Below are 21,758 nucleotides of genomic sequence, written 5' to 3'. Positions count from 1 at the left end.
CTCAAAATAATGTTATATCCTTCAGTAAAAATAAAAGCAGTTTGAATAAATTCCAATAACAACCTAGCAATCACTTTGTAAACTGTACACTCTTTGGCTGTTTGAGGCAACTTTTCAGTTCAAAAGCCCACTGATGCATCTCCTGGTAGCCATTCTGGCATCCCTTATGGAAGGCATTACTAGGAAAGAGAAATTATTCTCCTGATTCTCTTTTTAGGAACAGAGAAGCATCAACCAGAAGAAATCCCATAGTTTTTCTCTTCTCTCCTTGGCCAAAATGTTGTCACATGCCTGCCCTTAAATTGAACACTGAAAAGAGGAGGGCATTACCATAATTGTTTTAGACTAACCAGGGTCACAACTATGGCTTGTGGATGGACCACACTTTCCCCAATACTGGAAGAAATGGAGTTTCCTTAGAAAAAAGGAAGCTGGTGGAAAAAGGACAGTCTCTGTAATAAATGGTGCTGGGAAAATTGGACAGCTACATGTAGAAGAATGAAACTCAACCATCTCTTACACTGTACACAAAGATAAACTCGAAATGGATAAAAGACCTCAACGTGAGACAGGAATCCATCAGAATCCTAGAGGAGAACATAGGCAGTAATCTCTTCTATATCAGCCACAGCAATTTCTTTCAAGATATGTCTCCAAAGGCAAAGGAAACAAAAGCAAAAATGAACATTTGGGACTTCATCAAGATCAAAAGCTTCTGCACAGCAAAGGAAACAGTCAACAAAACAAAGACACAACCCACCGAGTGGGAGAAGATACTTGCAAATGACAGTACAGACAAAAGGTTGATATCCAGGATCTATAATGAACTCCTCAAACTCCACACACACAAAACAGACAATCATGTCAAAAAATGGGCAGAAGATATGAACAGACACTTCTCCAATCAAGACATACAAATGGCTATCAGACACATGAAAAAATGTTCATCATCACTAGCCCTCAGGGAGATTCAAATGAAAACCACATTGAGATACCACATTACACCAGTTAGAATGGCCAAAATTAGCAAGACAGGAAACAACGTGTGTTGGAGAGGATGTGGAGAAAGGGGAACCCTCTTCCACTGTTGGTGGGAATGCAAGTTGGTGCAGCCACTTTGGAGAACAGTGTGGAGATGCCTTAAGAAATTAAAGATAGAACTTTCTTATGACCCTGCAATTGCACTCCTGGGTATTTACCCCAAAGATACAGATGTAATGAAAAGAAGGGCCATCTGTACCCCAATATTTATAGTAGCAATGGCCACGGTCGCCAAATTATAGAAAGAACCAAGATGCCCTTCAACGGATGACTGGATAAGGAAGATGTGGTCCATATACACTATGGAGTATTATGCTTCCATCAGAAAGGATGAATAACCAACTTTTGTATGAACATGGATGGGACTGGAAGAGATTATGCTGAGTGAAATAAGTCAAGCAGAGAGAGTCAAGTGTCATATGGTTTCATTTATTTGTGGAGTATAAGAAATAACACAGAGGACATGGAGAGATGCAAAGGAGAAGGGAGTTGAGGGAAATTGAGAGAACCATGAAGGACTATGGACTCTGAAAAACAATCTGAGTTTTAAGAAGGGGCAAGGGGTGTGAGGTTGGGGGAGACTTGTGGTGGGTATTATGGAGGATACATATTGCATGGAGCACTGAGTGTGGTGCTTAAATAATGAATTCTGTTACACTTAAAAATTGAATTAAATAATAAATAAATAAATAAATAAATAAATAAATAAATAAATAACTTAAACAGTAAAAAAGTAAAGAAATAAAGAAGGAAGGAAGCTGGGAAATAGCCACTCTGTGGGTGACAGTGACTGCCACACCTAATTTGCCTCCACTGACTGCTCTCCCTATATCTCTAATCAATCTCTCTCTCTGTCCTTCCCCCATGCTTCCTTCTTTGCTTTATCCCCTGGCATGTCAACATATCAAGTTTCATCCTTCCCCAAAATTATTCACCTACAGGCTGATGTTCCACTCAGTGACTAATTTCATTCTTGTAACAACTCCATGAGATAATGTTATCTCTATTTTTCAGAAACGGAAACTGATGCATATGGAAGGTAAGTAACATAGCCAAGCTCCCAAAGCTTAGCCAGGATTCAATAAATGCCAACAGTATCACAATAGTAGAAAATGCAAAAATTTTTCTCAATTCATTTCAGAAAATATTTTCTAATTATGTTCTATGTATAATACACTCATCAGATGAACTAATAAGAAATCCTCCAGTATTCTTCCCAATAATGTCCATTTATATAGGGCTCATTTTCAGGTTCCAGTAAGTGAAAATTACATACATAGAATCTCGTAAATAGAAGAACTGGGTATTTTTCCCATGGCTATGTGTTTGATTTATTATTTCTCTAGGAAACCACCACACCCCATTCATGTAGAGGATGTCCCTGCTCCTCAGTCTGAACATCTACTTGGTCTTCCTTCCACTCTGCAGGCATCAGGAAATTTCAAGAAACATGTCTTCTAAGATAACATTTAGGCAGATCTCTCAGATTGGAGCCAAGGTAGGAAAGGAAGATAAAAAATGTCCTCCTTTCTCTGTGGCTCCCCTTATGGTCACTAGGGCACCTGGGATCTGTCTGAGGAATGTGTGCTGCCTGCCACTGCTGGGAGAACCAGAGACTCTACATAATCCCCCAGGGTCTGAATCATTTCCAGGGCCAATCATTTCCAGTACATAAGACACATCACAGAATCAGTGTCTAACTGCTACCACAGCATAATTGTTAGAGCTCAGACTTTGAATTCATGCATTTGTATTTATATCTGTCGCTCTCGGCCCGCAAGAACGACCCGCAGACAAGGTGAGTGGCAAGCTTCTTTTTAATAATGGCAGCCGCCCGCAAACCAAGCACACAGCGATATTTATGCACGCGCGTTCACCCCCCCCCTCGCCCAATCACAATGCCGCGCACGCAGCGTCCTCGTGGCACTCTTATGTAACCATACAGGACTCTATTGTTCTCTAGCGGTGATCATGCGTTTCTCTCTTGGCTCCTGGTGCTGCTCATGCGTCAGCCACGAGCGCACTCACATCCCCCTAAACCAATCATTCTTAATTCCTCAATCTACAGGCACTGCCGTCTACGTGACTCCTTGCATCTGCTGAATGGCTCTCCACAGCTCCCCCTTTTTTATTGTTTATATGGCAGGGATCGTGCTTGTCTTAGGTTGCCAATCCTCAGCACACATGCTTACCCGTCATCGGGTACTCCCCCTGGCCGAGGAGCCCCTTAGGTTGCTATGGTGAGGGATCAGTCTTACCCGTCTTTGGCTACCGATCCAGCATGCTAAGCCATATTTGGGGGGAAGGTGCCAGCCTCCAGAGCCATCATGGCTTAGACCAAAGCCCGTTGCTGTAGCCGTTGCTGTCGCGCGATGCATTGTAGAAGGAGCACTTGAGCCAGAATCATCAACATAATCAGGGCTCCTATGCCTGCCCAGTTTTTGAGGAATGAGGCTGATTGTTATAACATACTAACCAAATCGCTGATGGAGCCAAGAGATACCTGGGTAGCGTTCAAGGTGACATTCTGAGCCCACCGCGGTTGATTAGCTGATGGTTACGTATGATGGCTCTTAACTTATAAACTTCTGCGAGTATAATTTTAACCGCACAAGGCAAGAGGCACATGAAAAGAACAATTACTACTAGCACTCCTATAATTGTTCCTACAACATACCATGCGTGCGTCAGGGAAGGGAAGTGAGAAAACAAGGACAATGTCCGCGTGGGTTTTGTATACACCTAACAGTCCATTAATCTGATTTTGTGTTGCAAGGGCTTCAGCTACCCTCCCAGTGACATTGTTGAGTGTTGCTGCAGTCTGTATCGAGGTTGTCAACGCCACTGCAGCAGCAGTAGCAGCGGCGACGGATGCTGCAATAGCTGCAATAATGGCTGCTGTTATTCCAAAGTCTCGTTTATGTCGAAGTAGCACTGGCAGGTTGTCGAGGTTCACCTGTACTGGCATCGGGATATACGTCGGTATCTTGGCTATTACTGCCGAGTCTCCCACCGTGGCATTTCAACATTCTGATAGCAGACAATTCTGGGACTCACAAGAGAGACTAGATGACTTGTTAATAGTAGAAGCATTAAAAACTATGAAGAGAAAGGGAGCTCAAACACAGACGGGCATTGGTGAGTAACTTATGTGCTTAAGTAACACTTGTTTCAAATCGAGAGCCTACGTGATCTTAAAACCGCTCTGGCCAGGTTGGCCTAATCCTCAGGAGTGAGGTAAAATGTTCCCAGCGACTCCACAAGGGAGACAGTGAAAGCTGCCTGGGGTCCATAGGCGCTGACTGCCTCCTTAAGCTGCTTTACCAACTTGAAATCTAGTGGCTGGTGGTACCTCTGCTGATTCTGATCTTCTAACACTGGAAAAAAGCCTTTTCCCGGGCCAAGGACCTCTCTCCAATTTTCCACAGTACAGCCCGAACAATAGCACGTCTTGGCGCAGCTGGGCCTATAAGGCGGGGGCCACTCATGGGGTGGCGCCATGGGGCTAGAATGCGGAAGCGGTGTAACTTCCGTTTTTAATTTCGACTGCGCCACAACTGCGGCTTCCGCCCCTGCTTTCAGCTGCGTCATTACTTCTCCCTGCACTCTTAATTCTCCTAATGCCTTTTGCAATTCCGCCTTCTTTTCCTCAAGTTGCTGCCTCACGGTCTCCAAGTCTGTCTGGAGATCGGGAGATTCCCTTTTCTTGTTACTTGCCTCTATCTTTCCTATCTCCTGTAACTCGCGTTCGGACATCCCTTCTGAGCTTTCGCTTTCGGATTCAGAATCTCGGGAGGAGCCCTTACAGGACTCTTCCTTCATTTGCTCAAGGACTTTGCCCCCCTGTCGTACAGCTCGCTGCAAGGGCCCTCGGGGGGATTGCAAACATACCTTCACCAAGGACCACACAGCTAGAGTCCCCGGGGATGTAGAGGGGCAGCGTTTTAAGTCCTCACCCAGGTTTTCCCATTGTGGCACATTTAGGAGCCCTTCTTCTATAAACCAGGGGGCAATCTCTTCTACTTCTTTCAAAAAGGCCCTCGCTGTTTTTGCCTTTAAGGGGGTACCGTTCGTCTTGAGGACATCTTTTAAGGAGTCCTCCAAGCGAGCAAGATCGTTCCCCATTCCGAGGAAACTTACCTTATCGTCCCCGTAGAACTTCACAAACACCCTAACGTCTTATCGTCTACGGGGAACCTCTTATCGTCCCTGAAGAACCTTACAAACAACCTTACGCCCGATAGTCTTCAGGGAACTTCCCTGTCAATAGACAGAAATAGGTGCACTCTTTACCTTATCGTTGCTCTTACCTCGATCCTCGTTCTGCGTCTAAAGGTAGGGATCCTGGGTTTCGGCACCAGTTGTCGCTCTCGGCCCGCAAGAACGACCCGCAGACAAGGTGAGTGGCAAGCTTCTTTTTAATAATGGCGGCCGCCCGCAAACCAAGCACACAGCGATATTTATGCACGCGCGTTCACCCCCCCCTCGCCCAATCACAATGCCGCGCACGCAGCGTCCTTGTGGCACTCTTATGTAACCATACAGGACTCTATTGTTCTCTAGCGGTGATCATGCGTTTCTCTCTTGGCTCCTGGTGCTGCTCATGCGTCAGCCACAGGCGCACTCACATCCCCCTAAACCAATCATTCTTAATTCCTCAATCTACAGGCACTGCCGTCTACGTGACTCCTTGCATCTGCTGAATGGCTCTCCACAATATCCAGGGTCTACCAAAGATTAGCTTCTCTGACCTTGAGCAACTGATGCTCACAGTGAGCATCAAGTTCCTTACACATAAAATAGAATTAGCAGAGGAGCAAGATTACAGAGGAGTAGGAGACCTAAATATCATCAGGTCCCAGGAGTTCAGCTAGATAGTTTTCAAACTCATTAGGAGAGATAAGATAAGAGCACAAATCTAGGAACAGAAAATCAACCACTTTCTGGAAGGTAGGATGTGCGGAGAAGTGAATCCCATGCAACATATGGGAAGAAAGACCGTGGGAAGAGGGGCCAGCTCCAAGCAAGTGAGAGCAGTGGAGCACAAAATCAGAACTTTTAGATATCTGCTCCACTGAGGGATGTCGCTCCCTGGCTAAGCAAGTGGTGGAGCCCTCACAGGAACAGTGAGGTCCCAGAACCTATGGCGTCACAAAAGGACCAGGGGTGTCTGAGTGTGGCAGAGCTCCCAGGTATCAGAGCAGGGAAGCCGGCTGCAGAGATGGAACCAAGGACTGGGAACTCAGCTTGGGGTTACCTTAAAGCATGATCTGAGGGAGTTGGGCCACTGCTCTTGGAGGAGGAACCTCACAAGTGGCAGATCCAGAGAGACCCCCTCCTTTTACCTCTGGAAGGAGTGGTTCAGGAGTGCACTCAGGAATCTGAGTTTGGAGACTCAGACCAAACAGGGTCCTGTGCCAGAGATAGAAAAGCTCAGTCACAGGCTGGGTGAGCTCAGAGTGCAACTGGAGACCAGGGTCAGGGGAGGGGCTGACTGCTTTTCTCTGACAATGCATTGAGAAGTAGGGCTCTGATCTCCCAGATCTTATGGGGCAGGAGATTGGGAGGCTGCCATTTTCATTCCCATCCTCCAAAGCTGTAAAGAAAGCTTTCAGTGAACAAAAGCTACTGAGAGTAAAATTGAGCAGATTGCTTAGCCTGCCCCTTGGCAAGGGTAGTGCAATTCTGCCTTGGGCAAAGACATTTGAGAATCACTGCAACAGGCCCCTCCCCAGAAGATCAGCAAGAACATCCATCCAAGACCAAGTTCCTTGATCAATGAGAACTGCAGAATTCCAGAGCTAGAGGAAAGCAAAAACATAGAATTTATGGCTTCTTTCCCATGATCTTTTAGTCTTTCAAAGTCAAATTTTTTAAATTAATTTATTTATTTTCAGCATAACAGTATTTATTATTTTTTCACCACACCCAGTGTTCCATGCAATCCATGCCCTCTATAATACCCATCACCTGGTACTCCAACCTCCCACCCCCCTGCCACTTCAAACCCCTCAGATTGTTTTTCAGAGTCCATAGTCTCTCATGGTTCACCTCCCCTTCCAATTTACCCCAACTCCCTTCTCCTCTCTAACACCCCTTGTACTCCATGATATTTGTTATGCTCCACAAATAAGTGAAACCATATGATAATTGACTCTCTGCTTCACTTATTTCACTCAGCATAATCTCTTCCAGTCCCATTCATGTTGCTACAAAAGTTGAGTATTCATCCTGATGGAGGCATAATACTCCATAGTGTATATGAACCACATTTTCCTTATCCATTCATCCGTTGAAGGACATCTTGGTTCTTTCCATAGTTTGGCAACCGTGGTGCAGCCTCTTTGGAGAGCAGTGTGGAGATTCCTCAAGAAATTAAAAATAGAACTTCCCCATGACCCTGCAATTGCACTCCTGGGTATTTACTCCAAAGATACAGATGTCATGAAAAGAAGGACCATCTGTACCCCAATGTTTATAGCAGCAAAGTCAAATTTTTTAATTTTATTTTTCTTATTCTATTTTTTAATTTTTCCTCTTTTCTATTTTAAAGTTCTTTAGCCATTTTACCTTATCAATACCCTTTCAAAAATCTTTAATTTTCATTTTTATGGTCATATTTTATCCCTTCATTGTATTTAAACTTATTTTTTGTATACATATAGAGTTTTTTTTTTCTTTAAAATTTTGGGATACCCCTAAATCTAGTGGATGGCTTTGTTCTAGTTTCCAGACTGATCATATTCTTTCTTCTTCTTTTTTTTTTTTTTGCTTTTTTTCAACCAAATTCTTATCTTATAAATTCCTTTTTTAGAATATTTCTTAATTTTCATTTTTACAGTCATATTCCATCCCTTCATTGTGTTTACCCATTGATATAGATATAGATATAGATGATATAGATATAGATATAGATATAGATAGATAAAGATATTCTTTCTTTAAAATTTCAGGAGGTAGTTTCTTCTAATAGACCAAAACGCACCCAAAATCAAGTGTATGGCTCTGTTCTATTCACCCTCTAATATACAAACTTTTTTTAATTGTTTTATTCCTTTCTTCCTTTCTTATCCCCCCAATTTCGAGTCTCAGCTGATTTGATTAGTGTATATTTTTCTGAGGTCCTTGCTACCCTTTTAGTATTTTGTTCTCTCATTCATCTATTCTTATCTGGATAAAATGGCAAGGCAGAAAAACTCATAAACAAACAAAAAAAAAGGGATTGGCTATGGCTAGGGAACTAATGTTCAGAGTGACAATTATCAAGGTGATAGATGGGCTTGAAAAACTCATGGAAGATACTACAGAATCCTTTTTTAGATAAACAAAATCCTTTTCTGGAGAAATAAAAAACCTGAAATCTAACCAAGTCTAATCAAAAATCTATTAATTAGATACAGTAAAAAAAATGGAGGCTCTAATTACTATGATAAATGAGGCAGAAGAGGGAATTAGTGATATGGAAAACAAAATGATATACCATAAATAAAGTAAGAAAAATAGAGATAAACAACTACTGGATCACACGGGGAGGATTTGAGAAATAACTGATATCATAAAGTGAGACAATATTAAAATAATTGGGATCCCAGTATAAGAGGAAAGAGCAAAAACGGCAGAAGCTATATTAGAGCAACTTATAGCAGAGAATGTCCCTAATTTGGGGAAGGAGAAAGATATCCAAGTCCAGGACACACAGAAAACCCCCTTCAAAATCAATACAAATAGGTCAATAGGCTGAAATAAAATAATGAAACTTGCAAATCTGAAAGACAAAGAGAAAATCTTCAAAGCAGCTTAGGACAAGAAGTCTGTAACCTACAAAGGTAGAAACATTAGACTGAACAAAGACCTATCCACAGAGACTTGGAGTCTCTCAAGGAATCTCCACACTGTTCTCCAAAGTGGCTGCACCAACTTGTATTCCCACCAACAGAGGAAGAGGGTTTCCCTTTCTCCACATCCTCTCCAACACACGTTGTTTCCTGTCTTGCTAATTTTGGCCATTCTAACTGGTATAAGGTGGTATCTCAATATGGTTTTCATTTGAAGCTCCCTGATGGCTAGTAATGATGAACATTTTTTCATGTGTCTGATAGCCATTTGTAGGTCTTCATTGGAGAAGTGTCTGTTCATATCTTCTGCCCATTTTTTGACATGATTGTCTGTTTTGTGTGTGTGGAGTTTGAGGAGTTCATTATAGATCCTGGATATCAACCTTTTGTCTGTACTGCCATTTGCAAATATCTTCTCCCACTCGGTGGGTTGTGTCTTTGTTTTGTTGACTGTTTCCTTTGCTGTGCAGAAGCTTTTGATTTTGATGAAGTCCCAAATGTTCATTTTTGCTTTTGTTTCCTTTGCCTTTGGAGACATATCTTGAAAGAAATTGCTGTGGCTTATATAGAAGAGATTACTGCCTATGTTCCCCTCTAGAATTCTGATGTATTCCTCTCTCACATTGAGGTCTTTTATCCATTTTGAGTTTATCTTTGTGTACGGTGTAAGGAGCAGTCAATTACATAAGAAAACTATTAATCAAGATAAAGAGTCATATTGCCATGAACACATTAATAGTAGGAGATCTTAACATGCCTCTCTCAGAAATAGACAGATCATCAAAGCAGAATCAAAGAAACAAGAGCATTGAATGACACCCTGGACCAGATGAACCTCATAGATAGACATTCCACCCTAAATAACATTCTACCCTAAAACATGCCTCTCTCAGAAATAGAAAGATCATCAAAGCAGAATCAATAAAGAAACAAGAGCATTGAATGACACACTGGACCAGATGGACCTCATAAATATATAAAGAACATTCCACCCTAAAAAAACAGAATACTCATTCTTCTCAAGTTCACAGGGAACCTTCTCAAGAATAGACCACATACTGGGTCACAAATCAGGACTCAACAGATACCAAAAGACTGAGATTATTCCCTGCATATTCTCAGATCTCAATGCTTTGAAACGGGAGCTCAATCACAAGGAAAAGTTCAGAAGGAACTCAAACACATGGAAGCTGAAGACCACATTGCTTAAGAATGCTTGGATCAACCAGGAGATCAAAGAATAACTGAAACAATTCATGGAAACCAAGGAGAATGAAGACACTTCAGTCCAAAACCTATGGTATACAGCAAAGGTAACCCTAAGGGGGAAATAAATAGCCATCCAAGCCTCTCTCAAAAAAAAAATTGAAAAATCCAGAACACAGCAACTGTCTCTACACCTTAAGGAACTGGAGCATCAACAAGAAATCAAACTAACTCCACACATAAGAAGGGAAATCATCAAGATTAGAGCTGAGATCAATGAGATGGAAACCAGAGATGCAGTAGAATGTATCAATGAAACTAGAAGCTCGTTTCTTGAAAGAATCAATAAGATAGATAAACCACTGGCCACACTAAACCAAAAGAAAAGAGAGAAAGCCCAAATTTATAAAATTATGAATGAAAAGGGAGAGATCACAAGTAACAACAAGGAAGTAGAAACAATCATCAGAAGTTATTATCAAGAAGTATATGCCAATAAGTTAAGGAACCTAGATGAAATGGATGCATTCCTGGAAAACTACAAACTCCCCAAAGTGAACCAGGAAGAAATTGACAACCTGAATAGACCGATATCTAGTAACGAGATTGAAGCAGTGATCAAAAACCTCCCAAAAAACAAGAGCCCAGGACCTAATGGATTCCCTGGGGAATTCTACCAACTTTTAAAGAAGAAAGAATACCTATTCTCCTGAAGCTGTTTCAAAAAATTGAAGCAGAAGGAAAACCTCCAGACTCTTTCTATGAAGCCAGCATTACCCTGATCCCCAAACCAGGCAAAGACCTTACCAAAAATGAGAATTTCATATCAATATCACTGATGAATATGGATGCTAAGATTCTCAACAACATCCTAGCAAACAAAATCCAACAGCACACTAAAAGGATTATCCACCATGACCAGGTGGGATTCATCCCTGGTCCTCAAGGATGGTTCAACATTCACAAATCAATCAATGTGATAGAACAAACCTATAAGAGAAGAGAGAAGAACCACATGGTCCTCTCAATTGATGCAGAAAAAGCATTTGACAAAATCCAGCATCCGTTCCTGATTAAAACGTTTCAAAGTATAGGGATAGAGGGAACATTCCTGAACTTCATCAAATCTATCTATGAAAGACCCACAGCAAATATCATCCTCAATAGGAAAAAGCTCACAGCCTTCCTGTTGAGATCATGGATGGATCAAGTGGACAAGTATGCCCACTCTCACCACTCTTGTTCAACATAGTATTAGAAGTCCTAGCAACAACAATCAGACAACAAAGAGAAATAAAAACTATCCAAATTGGCAATGAAGAAGACAAACTCTCTCTCTCCACAGATGGCATGATTCTTTATATGGAAAAACCAAAAGACTCCACCCCCAAACTACTAGAACTCATACAGCAATTCAGCAATGTGGCAGGACACAAAGTCAATGTACAGAAATCAGTGGCTTTCTTATACACTACAAATGAAAATACAGACAGGGAAATTAGAGAATCGATTCTATTTACCATAGGACCAAGAACCATAAGATACCTGGGAATAAACCTAACCAAAGAGGTAAAGGATCTGTACTCGAAGAACTACAGAACACTCATGAAAGAAATTGAAGAAGACACAAAAAGATGGAAGACCATTCCACGCTCTAGGATTGCAGGAATAAACATTGTCAAAATGTCTATACTGCCTAGAGCAATTTATACTTTTATTGCCATTTCGATCAAAATTCCACCAGTATTTTTCAAAGAGCTGGAGCAAATAATCCTAAAATTTGTATGGAATCAGAAGAGACTCCAAATCGCTAAGGAAATCTTGAAAAACAAAAATAAAATGGGGGGTATCACGTTACCTGATTTCAAGCTTTGCTACAAAGCTGTGATCAACAAGACAGCATGGTACTGGCATAAAAACAGATACATCGACCAGTGGAACAGAGTAGAGAGTCCCGATATGGACCCTCAACTCTATGGGCAAATAATCTTTGACAAAACAGGAAAAAATATACAGTGGAAAAAAGACAGTCTCTTCAATAAATGGTGCTGGGAAAACTGGACAGCTACATGTAGAAGAATGTAGCTCGACCATTCTCTTACACCATACACAAAAATAAACTCAAAATGGGTAAAAAACTTCAATGTGAGACAGGAATACATCAGAATCCTAGAGGAAAATATAGACAGTAACCTCTTCGAAATCAGCCACAGCAACTTCTTTCAAGATATGTCCCCAAAGGCAAAGGAAACAAAATCCAAAATGAACTTTTGGGACTTCATCAAGATCAAAAGCTTCTGCACAGACAAGGAAACAGTCAAAAAAGCAAAGAGGCAACCCACCGAGTGGGAGAAGATATTTGCAAATGACAGTACAGGCAAAAGGTTGATATCCAGGATCTATAATGAACTCCTCAAACTCCACACACACAAAACAGACAATCATGTCATAAAATGGGCAGAAGATATGAACAGACACTTCTCCAATCAAGACATACAAATGGCTATCAGACACATGAAAAAATGTTCATCATCACTAGCCCTCAGGGAGATTCAAATGAAAACCACATTGAGATACCACCTTACACCAGTTAGAATGGCCAAAATTAGGAAGACAGGAAGCAACGTGTGTTGGAGAGGATGTGGAGAAAGGGGAACCCTCTTCCACTGTTGGTGGGAATGCAAGTTGGTGCAGCCTCTTTGGAGAATAGTGTGGAGATTCCTTAAGAAATTAAAAATAGAGCTTCCCTATGACCCTGCCATTGCACTACTGGGTATTTACCCCAAAGATACAGATGTAGTGAAAAGAAGGGCCATCTGTACCCCAATGTTTATAGCAGCAATAGTCATGGTCGCCAAACTGTGGGAAGAACCAAGATGCCCTTCAATGGACGAATGGATAAGGAAGATGTGGTCCATATACACTATGGAGTATTCTGCCTCCATCAGAAAGGATGAATACCCAACTTTTGCATCAACATGGACGGGACTGGAACGGATTATGCTAAGTGAAATAATTCAAGCAGAGAAAGTGAATTATCTTATGGTTTCACTTATTTGTGAAGCATAACAAATAACATGGAGGATATAGGGAAATGGAGAGGGGAAGTGAGTTGAGGGAAATTGGAGGGGGAGGTGAACCATGAGAGACTATGGACTCTGAAAAACAGCATGAGGATTTTAAAGGGGCCGGGGGTGGGAGGTTGGGGGAGCCATTGGTGGGTATTATGGAGGGCACACATTGCATGGAACACTGAGTGTGGTGCAAAAACAATGAATTCTGTTACGCTGAAAAGAAATTTTTAAAAAATTATCTAGACTACTATTTCATATAATTTGGAAAACTCCCCAAACACATTTTTCTTTTTTTTTCTTGTTATTATTTATTTATTTACTTACTTATTATTGGCATAACAGTATTCATTGTTTTTGCACCACACCCAGTGCTCCATGCAGTCCGTGCCCTCTCTAATACCCACCACCTACTTCCCCCTACCTCCCACCCCTCACACCACTTCTAACCCCTCAGATTGTTTTTCAGAGTCCATAGTCTCTCATGGTTCACCTCCCCTTCCAATTTCCCCCAACTCCCTTCTCCTCCCTAACTCCCCTTGTCCTCCATGATATTTGTTATGCTCCACAAATAAGTGAAACCATATGATAATTGTCTCTCTCTGCTTGACTTTTACTCACTAGAAACAAAAAAAAAAAATTGATTTCTGGTTTTAAAAAATTACCCCAAAGATACAGATTTCATGAAAAGAAGGGCCAGCTGTACCCCAATGTATATAGCAGCAATGGCCACGGTTGCCAAACCATGGAAAGAACCAAGATGCCCTTCAATGGACGAATGAATAAGGAAAATGTGGTCCATATACACTATGGAGTATGATGCATCCATCAGAAAGGATGAATACTCAGCTTTTGTAGCAACATGGACGGGACTGGAAGAGATTATGCTGAGTGAAATAAGTCATGCAGAGAGAGTCAATTATCATATGGTTTCACTTATTTGTGGAGCATAACACATAGCATGGAAAACATGGGGAGTTAGAGAGGAGAAGGGAGTTGGGGTAAATTGGAAGGGGAGGTGAATCATGAGAGACTATGGACTCTGAAAAACAATCTGAGGGGTTTGAAGTGGCAGGGGTGTGGGAGGTTGGGGTACCATGTGGTGGGTATTATAGAGGGCACAGATTGCATGGAGCACTGGGTGTGGTGAAAAAAATAATGATACTGTTATGCTGAAAATAAATAAATTAATAAAAAAATTACAGTACAGTATGCTTTTATTTTCTACCTAAATGTAAAGGGTCCTTGGGAAGCATTTTCACTTCTGTTTTTAAGTTAACTTTTCTCCCCAAATAAAACATCATTCTTTTTTACCTAAGTAAATGAATAAATAAATATGTGCATCTACTGTCACAGATTTTTATGAAGAATGACCTTATGAAATCTATTAAGAAAAGCAGACACTCAAGATATTACGAAAGTCGACCAGACACAAGAAAATAATATTTCTCTTATTATCTTCTTTCACTCATTATAAAGGTAACCTATTGGATTTGAAGAAAAATTTGATAAAATATAATATTTAGGAAAATAAGATTTGCCCTACCTATAATTCAAGTAAGCACTATTAATCTTTATAATGTACTTTTTTCAGATACTTTTCTATATATATACATAGATAGATATAGATAGGTAGATAGATATATCATGTCATTTTGGACATTTTTGGATTATAATATATAAACTGATTTATATTTTGTGGTTTGCACTTAATATTATAGTGGAAGAATCTTTCCACGCTATGAACTCTTCTTGTTATTAACTTCAATGTCCACCTGATATTTCCTAACTACTATTCACTTCATTATCCATCTTTATGCAGACATTTGGATTATGTTCACTTATTATCTTAAAAAACTATGTAATGCAACCTGTATGCATAATTTTTGTCCATATTTTTAATCTAGGATAGATTCCTACACCTAAGGAGTCCTGGACATGACCAATTATAAAACTCTTATTACATGGAGTCAAACTTTTTTCCAGAAGACTTTATAGTAACACATAGACACCAGCACTGGGTAATATAACTCTCATAAGCCTTTGTCAATCCAGGTGTGCACAAACTCTTTTTCACTATGTTTTTTTTTTTTTCATTTATTTATTTTCAGCATAACAGTATCATTATTTTTTCACCACACCCAGTGCTCCAAGCAATCCGTGCCCTCTATAATTCACTATGTTTATAGTAATCTACTTTCTCACTGTGGCAGGCAACCTACTCATAGTCATGACAATCAACACCAGCAGAGCCTCAGGCTCCCCCATGTGGATTTCTTTTTTCTTGTCTTTCTTGTCCTTCATAGACAACTACTGCTCTTCTACCATAGCTCCCAAAATGATATTTGTTTTAGTCACTGAAAAGAAAACTACCTCCTTCAGTGGGTGAATGACTCAGCTCTTTGCAAAGCATTTTTCTGGAGAAGCTGAGATCATCCTGCTCATGGTGATGGCCTATGACCGCCTATGATGGCCTATAGCCATCTGCAAGTCCCTACACTACTGGATCACAATGAAGAGGAGAATGGGTGGCCCCCTGGTGGCCATGGCCAGGGCTGGGAGTTTTCTTCACACTCTGATTCAATTCTTTTCAAGGTCTGGTTGCCCTTCTGTGGCCCCAATGTCATTGGCCACTTCAACGGTGACCTTTTCCCTCTCTTAAACTCTTTTGCACTGACACTCACATCTCTGAACTTTTTGTTGCCACCAACAGTGGGATGATGTGCCTGTTCTTTTTCTATACTTATCACTTCCTATGTCCTCATCCTTTACTCCCTAAGAGCTCAGAGTAATAAAAGAGAGCATAAAACTCTGTCCACCTGTGCCTCCCTTATTACTGTAATTGTCCTATACTTTGTATCCTGTATATCCATATACCTTTGGATATACCTTCCCCATTAACAAAGCAGTGACAATGTTTTATACTATATTAATACCCATATTAAGTCATTTAATCTATTCTCAGAAACTCAGGGGTGAAAAATGCCATGAGGAAGCTCTGGGGCCACAGAGTAATCTTGGATAACAATTCCTGTGACTACAGAAGAAAAAAAAAAAAACTTTATTCATCTTTTAAGAACAAGTGGGACTAATAGAAAAAATGATGGTCTTGAACTCAAAATATGTGAGTTTAACTATGTTATGCTCCCTGTGCTTTTTTTAATTTCTTTCAGCATAACAGTATTCATTGTTTTTGCACCACATCCAGTGCTCCATGCAATACGTGCCCTCCTTAATACCCACCTGTGATTTTTGTAATCTTTAAACGTGACTCTTTCACATCAGTGTTTGATTAAATGATGACCAAAGTCTCTTCCAATTAGAAATCTCTCTGTATTTTTAAGTTATTGTTCAAAGGGAATTGCATATCAGCATATTATTGTCACAACCTATAGAAAATGTCTGAGTTTATGTATTCAGTGGAAAAATTCTCTGTAAGGTTCTGGGTATAGATTATACGAGAATTATAACAATTAAAATACATAAATGAAAGGAATAATAGCTAAATCTTTTGCTGAAAATTCATAGTTTCAATCCCAATTATGTAGCCAAAGTAGCTTTATTATAGTGAGAAATGAAGATCAACCAGAAATGAATGAGTTTTGAAAAATGAGAGACTCATTGAAGAATGAGGATTTATCCCAAAGTAAGATTACCTTGTAGCACAATTCCATGGGCACCATTTACACGGTAATCTGAGATCATCTTAGAATAAATTACTTTATCTTCCCAAAGCCAAAATGGGGTATAAAATTCCTCTAGGTACAGCCATAGAGCAATCTCACACATGATTCCTGAGAGACAACTATTGGAACATTTTTACTATCAAAGACATATTATCACCAATTCATCTCTAGTAGCAGTTATTATATGGATTTCTGCCTTAGCTAATAGGAACAAAACTATCTGGTACAAAAGAGAGAGTTAATGATAATTGAGTAAGTGAGACAAAGTCTACACATTCTAAAACACCCCTTCAGACCAATTGCCATCAATGCAATGGGAAGTAATCTGAGATACAGACAAGTGCCAGTGTAAGAGAAAGAACTCAAATAAAAGATCCAGTTTCAACCCAAGACAAAAGTTCTGCAAAAGAAAGAAAATCCATGAAAGCTTATCAATACCAAAAAATCAACAAAATACAAAGGAAAGCAGTAAGACAAGAAAACAGTGAGAAACAGGAAACAAAATGGCAAGACTAAGTCCTTCCCTATAAATAATTACTTTATATGTAAATGGGTTAAACTCAGTCAAAAGACATAGAGTGATTACATAGGTTTTTTTTTTTTTAATACCACTCTATGCTATCTGCAAGAGACTCACTTAAGCTTTAAGAGCACATACTGTCTCAAAGAGAAGTGATGAAAAAAAGATATTCCATGTGAATGCAAGCAAACTATGGCAGAGACTACACTTATGTCAGACAAAATAGACTTCAAAACAAGAACTGTTACAAATAAGAACTTTATATAATAATAAAATGGTCAGTTTACCAGGAATATATAACAATTATAAATATTAGGCACCCAACATCAGAATACCTAAATATATCAAGCAAATATTAACAGACATAAGGGTAGAAACAGAAAACAACACAATAATAGTAAGAGACTTCACTACTCCACTTTTGAAGATGGTGGAAGAGTGGGGAACTCCATTTCAACTGGTCCCCTGAATTTAGGTAGATATCTACCAAGGCACTGTGAACAACAAAATTAGCCTGAGATGTAAGATTTTATGTCTGGATCTCTACAGGGACAGGGGATCATCAGTTGAAAGATACAAAGGATGGAGTTGGGATTGCATGGACAGATGTTGAACAATAAACAGAAGGGGGAAGAGAACACCAGAAGCTAGCCATTGGAAATAATACCCCAGCACAAAAGTGCCCTGCACCTGGGGACAAGCAATAGCTTGGAGAGCAGCAGTGGTGGGAGGGAAAAGGACTAGTAATAGCACTCAAACAGAATATAGGTGCTTAAGGGGCAAATTTTGGGACTGGGCAGCTATAGGCATAGAGCCAAGCCCACAGACCCAGAGAAGGGGCTTCCCTCCACCCGCTGCCCACCACCCACTGCCACTGCCCAGGAGGAACTGGTTTGGACCTGTGCCCTCAGACCTAGGGCCAGTCATTCTGCCACAAGGTCTCGGGCCCACCCTGACATGATCAGTCATGGTTTTGGTGGCATGAGAAGCAAAACAAGCAGGGACCAGGGGCCACCACTGAGAGGATCACTGGGGGCCTGCACCACCTATGGAAGGCTGCAATTTTCAGCAGCACTTATGTAGGGGGAGACTGTGTTCTCAAGGATTCAGAAAGGAGGAGCTGTGGCTTCTCTCCTCTGGGGCAGAGGTCTGGGCGTGGACATTTTCCTTTTCTCTGACCCTCCAAAAAGACACAAAAAAGCCACCAGAGAACAAAAGCTCAAAAAAACAGTTTCCAAGGAGCCCAGCCCCTTGTTAGAGGGCAGGGCAACTTTGCCCAAGCAGGATTGACTGAAAAACAACATAGCAGCCCCCTCCCCAAGAAGACAAGCTGGAATAATAAGAGGACAACAACCCTGGGGTCCCCATAAAACTGTAAAATGCCAACACCAGGATAAAATGGTATATTAAGCTCCTGGTGTTGCCTCATGGTCTGTATATTCCTTAGATACAACTTCATTCACTCTCTTTTAGTGGGGGAAGGTTGGGGGTGCCTTTATGCTTTTTTTCATTTTGTACTTTATAAATCTTATTCTTGGGTTTCATTTTGGCTGGGGTTCTTTTGGTGGTGACTTCTGATTGTTCCAAACTTTCCAAGGGTTCACCTTGCTTGGACTGTGGTTGATATTTTTGGCTCTACATCCCCTCAACCACAACTCAACAGAATGACTAGGAGGAGCACTCCCAACAAAGAAAAGACCCAAAGACAATGGCCTCTCCCACAGACCTAATGGATATGGAAATAAGCAAGATGTCAGAAAAAGACTTCAGAGTAACAGCTATGGAAACAATAAGTAGACTGGAGAAAACCATTAATGGCAATATAGATTCTCTAAGGGCAGAAATGAGAGCTAATCAGGCCAAGCTTTAAAATGCTATAAATGAGATGCAGTGTAAGCTAGATTCTCTAAGAGCTAGGGTAAATGAAGCAGAAGAATGAATTAGTGATCTAGAAGATAAAATGATAAAAAGGAAGGAACAGGAGGAGGCCTTGAACAAAAACCTTAAAATTCATGAAAACAGAATTTGAGAAAAAAATGACACCATGAAACATTTCAATGTCTGAGTTACTGGCATCCCTGAGGGGTTAGAAAGAGAAAGAGAGAGAGGACTAGAAGATATATTTGAGCAAATCATAGCTGAGAAGCTCCCCAGTCGGGGTAATGAAAAATGTACTCGCATCCTCGAGGCAGAGAGGACCCCTCCCAAGATCAAGAACAGAACCACTCCCTGGCATGTAATGTTAAAACTTGAAAATCTCAGAGACAAGGAAACCATGCAGTTAGGGGAAAGAGATTCCTTACATACAGAGGGAGGAATATCAGAATAACATCAGACCTGTCCACAGAGATCTGGCAAGCCAGAAAGGATTGGCAAGATATATGTAAAACATTTCATCCAATAACAATTGAATATACATTTTTCCCAAGTGCATGTGGAACATTTGGCAGGATAGATAATATGTTAGGTCACAAAAAAGTCTTGAAAAACTTAAGAAGATAAAATCATACAAAGTATCTTTTCTGACCACAATGAAGTGAAACTAGAAATCAATAGCAGAAGGAAAAGTGGAAAATTCACAAATACATGGAAATTAAACAACACATGGTTGTACAACCTATGGGTCAGAGAAGCAATCAAAGGAGGACTTAGAAATATTTCAAAAACAACAAAAATGTAAAACTATACACCAAAACCTGTGGCATGCCACAGAAGTAACACTAAGAGGGAAATTTATAACAATGAACACCTCGTTTAAAATGAAGATCTCAAATAAATAACCTAACAGTATCCCTCAAGAAATGAGAAAAAGAACAACTAAGCCCAAGTTAGCAAATGAAAGAATAATTAAGATTATATCAGGAATAAATGGAGACTAGAAAAAATCAATGAAACTAAGTTTTCTTTTTTAAGTAAGGCAAAATTGATAAACTAGCTACACCGAGAAAAAATTCAAATAGAGGCAACTGGGTTGCTCATTTAATAAGCATCTGACTCAGGTTCAGCTCAGGTCATGATCTCAGGGTAATGAGATTAAACCCCATATCTGGCTCCACGCTGGGCAGGGAGCCTGCTGAAGATTCTCTCCCTCTCTCCCTCTTCATTTGCTCCTTCCTGCCAACATTCCTGTCCTCTCTCTCCCTCTCTCTCAAAAAAAAAAAAAAAAATCATATGAATACAATCAGAAATGAAAGGGAAGACATAAAATTAATGCCACAGAAATAAAAGGATTATGAGATTACTACAAATAATCAAACACTTATAAATTGGATAACCTGGATTAAATACATAAACTCCTAGCAACATACAATCTACCAAATCTGAAGCATGAAGAAATAGATAATCTGAATAGACCAAAATGAGCAAGGGAATTAAATCCATAATCAGAAACCTCCCAAGAAAGAAAAGCCCAGAAGAGATAGCTTCACTGGTGAAATCTACAAACAACATTTAAAGAACAATAAATGCCAATCCTTCTCAAACACTTCTAAAAATTTGAAAAGAAAAAAACAATTCTAAACTTATCTTATAAGGCTAGAATTACTGTCTTACCAAAGCCAAAGATACCAACATAAAAGAAACCTGCAGGCCAATACCCCTGATTTACATAAATACAAAAATATTAAAGGAAGTACCAGCAAACTGAATTCAACAGCATATTAAAGGGATCATATGCTCTAACCAAGTGGTATTTAACACTGGAAGGCAAGAGGATTCAACATGCAAGAATCAGTCAACAGCATACACCACATTAACAGAATGAAGGATAAAAATCATATGATCATGCTTCCACATATGGAAAAATCACCTGACAAAATTAATCCCCTTTCATTATAGAATTCTGAACAAACCAAGAATAAAAAGAAATTATCTCAACATAATAAAGACCAGATATGACAACCCACAGGAAATATACTCAACAAGCAAACAACTTCTTTCTTCAACAAGTGAATAACAAAAAGGTTTTCCTCTAACACAGGGATCAAAAAAAGATCCCTTCTTGTGATTTTTATTCAACATGGTATTGAAAGTCCTAGCCAGAGCAATTGAACAAGAAAAAGAAGTAAGGCATCCAAATTGCCAAGGAAGAAGTAAACATTTTCCTACTCAGATGAATTGACCTTATATGTATGAGACCCTAAACGTTCTATACACACAGACACACACACACACACACAGGCATACTCAAAAACTATTAGAACTAATCAACAAACTCAGTAAAATTATAGGATATGAAATCAACATCCTAAAATCAGTTGTGTTTCTCTAAACTCAGAATGAATTATCCAAAAAGGAAACTAAGAAAGCAATTCTACTTACAATAGAATCAAAAGAATAAAATACTTAGAAATAAACTAAAAACATTATTAAAGATTTGTAAACTGAAATCTATAAAACT

The 21,758-nt window shown here is 39.9% G+C and overlaps 1 pseudogene; it reads left to right on the top strand.

The window, feature by feature from the left end:
- The first annotated feature begins 12,355 nt into the window (after positions 1-12,355).
- Positions 12,356-16,245, top strand: LOC123388192 (annotated as a pseudogene).
- The last annotated feature ends 5,513 nt before the right edge of the window (positions 16,246-21,758 follow it).

This window comes from Mustela putorius, unplaced genomic scaffold (assembly GCF_011764305.1).
Source record: "Mustela putorius furo isolate JIRA1106 unplaced genomic scaffold, ASM1176430v1.1 tig00000127_pilon_pilon_pilon, whole genome shotgun sequence".
In the NCBI taxonomy this organism is placed as follows: Eukaryota; Metazoa; Chordata; class Mammalia; order Carnivora; family Mustelidae; genus Mustela; species Mustela putorius.
The sequence above is the reverse complement of the archived record's forward strand: the minus strand, read 5'-3'. Positions and strand labels throughout refer to the sequence as shown.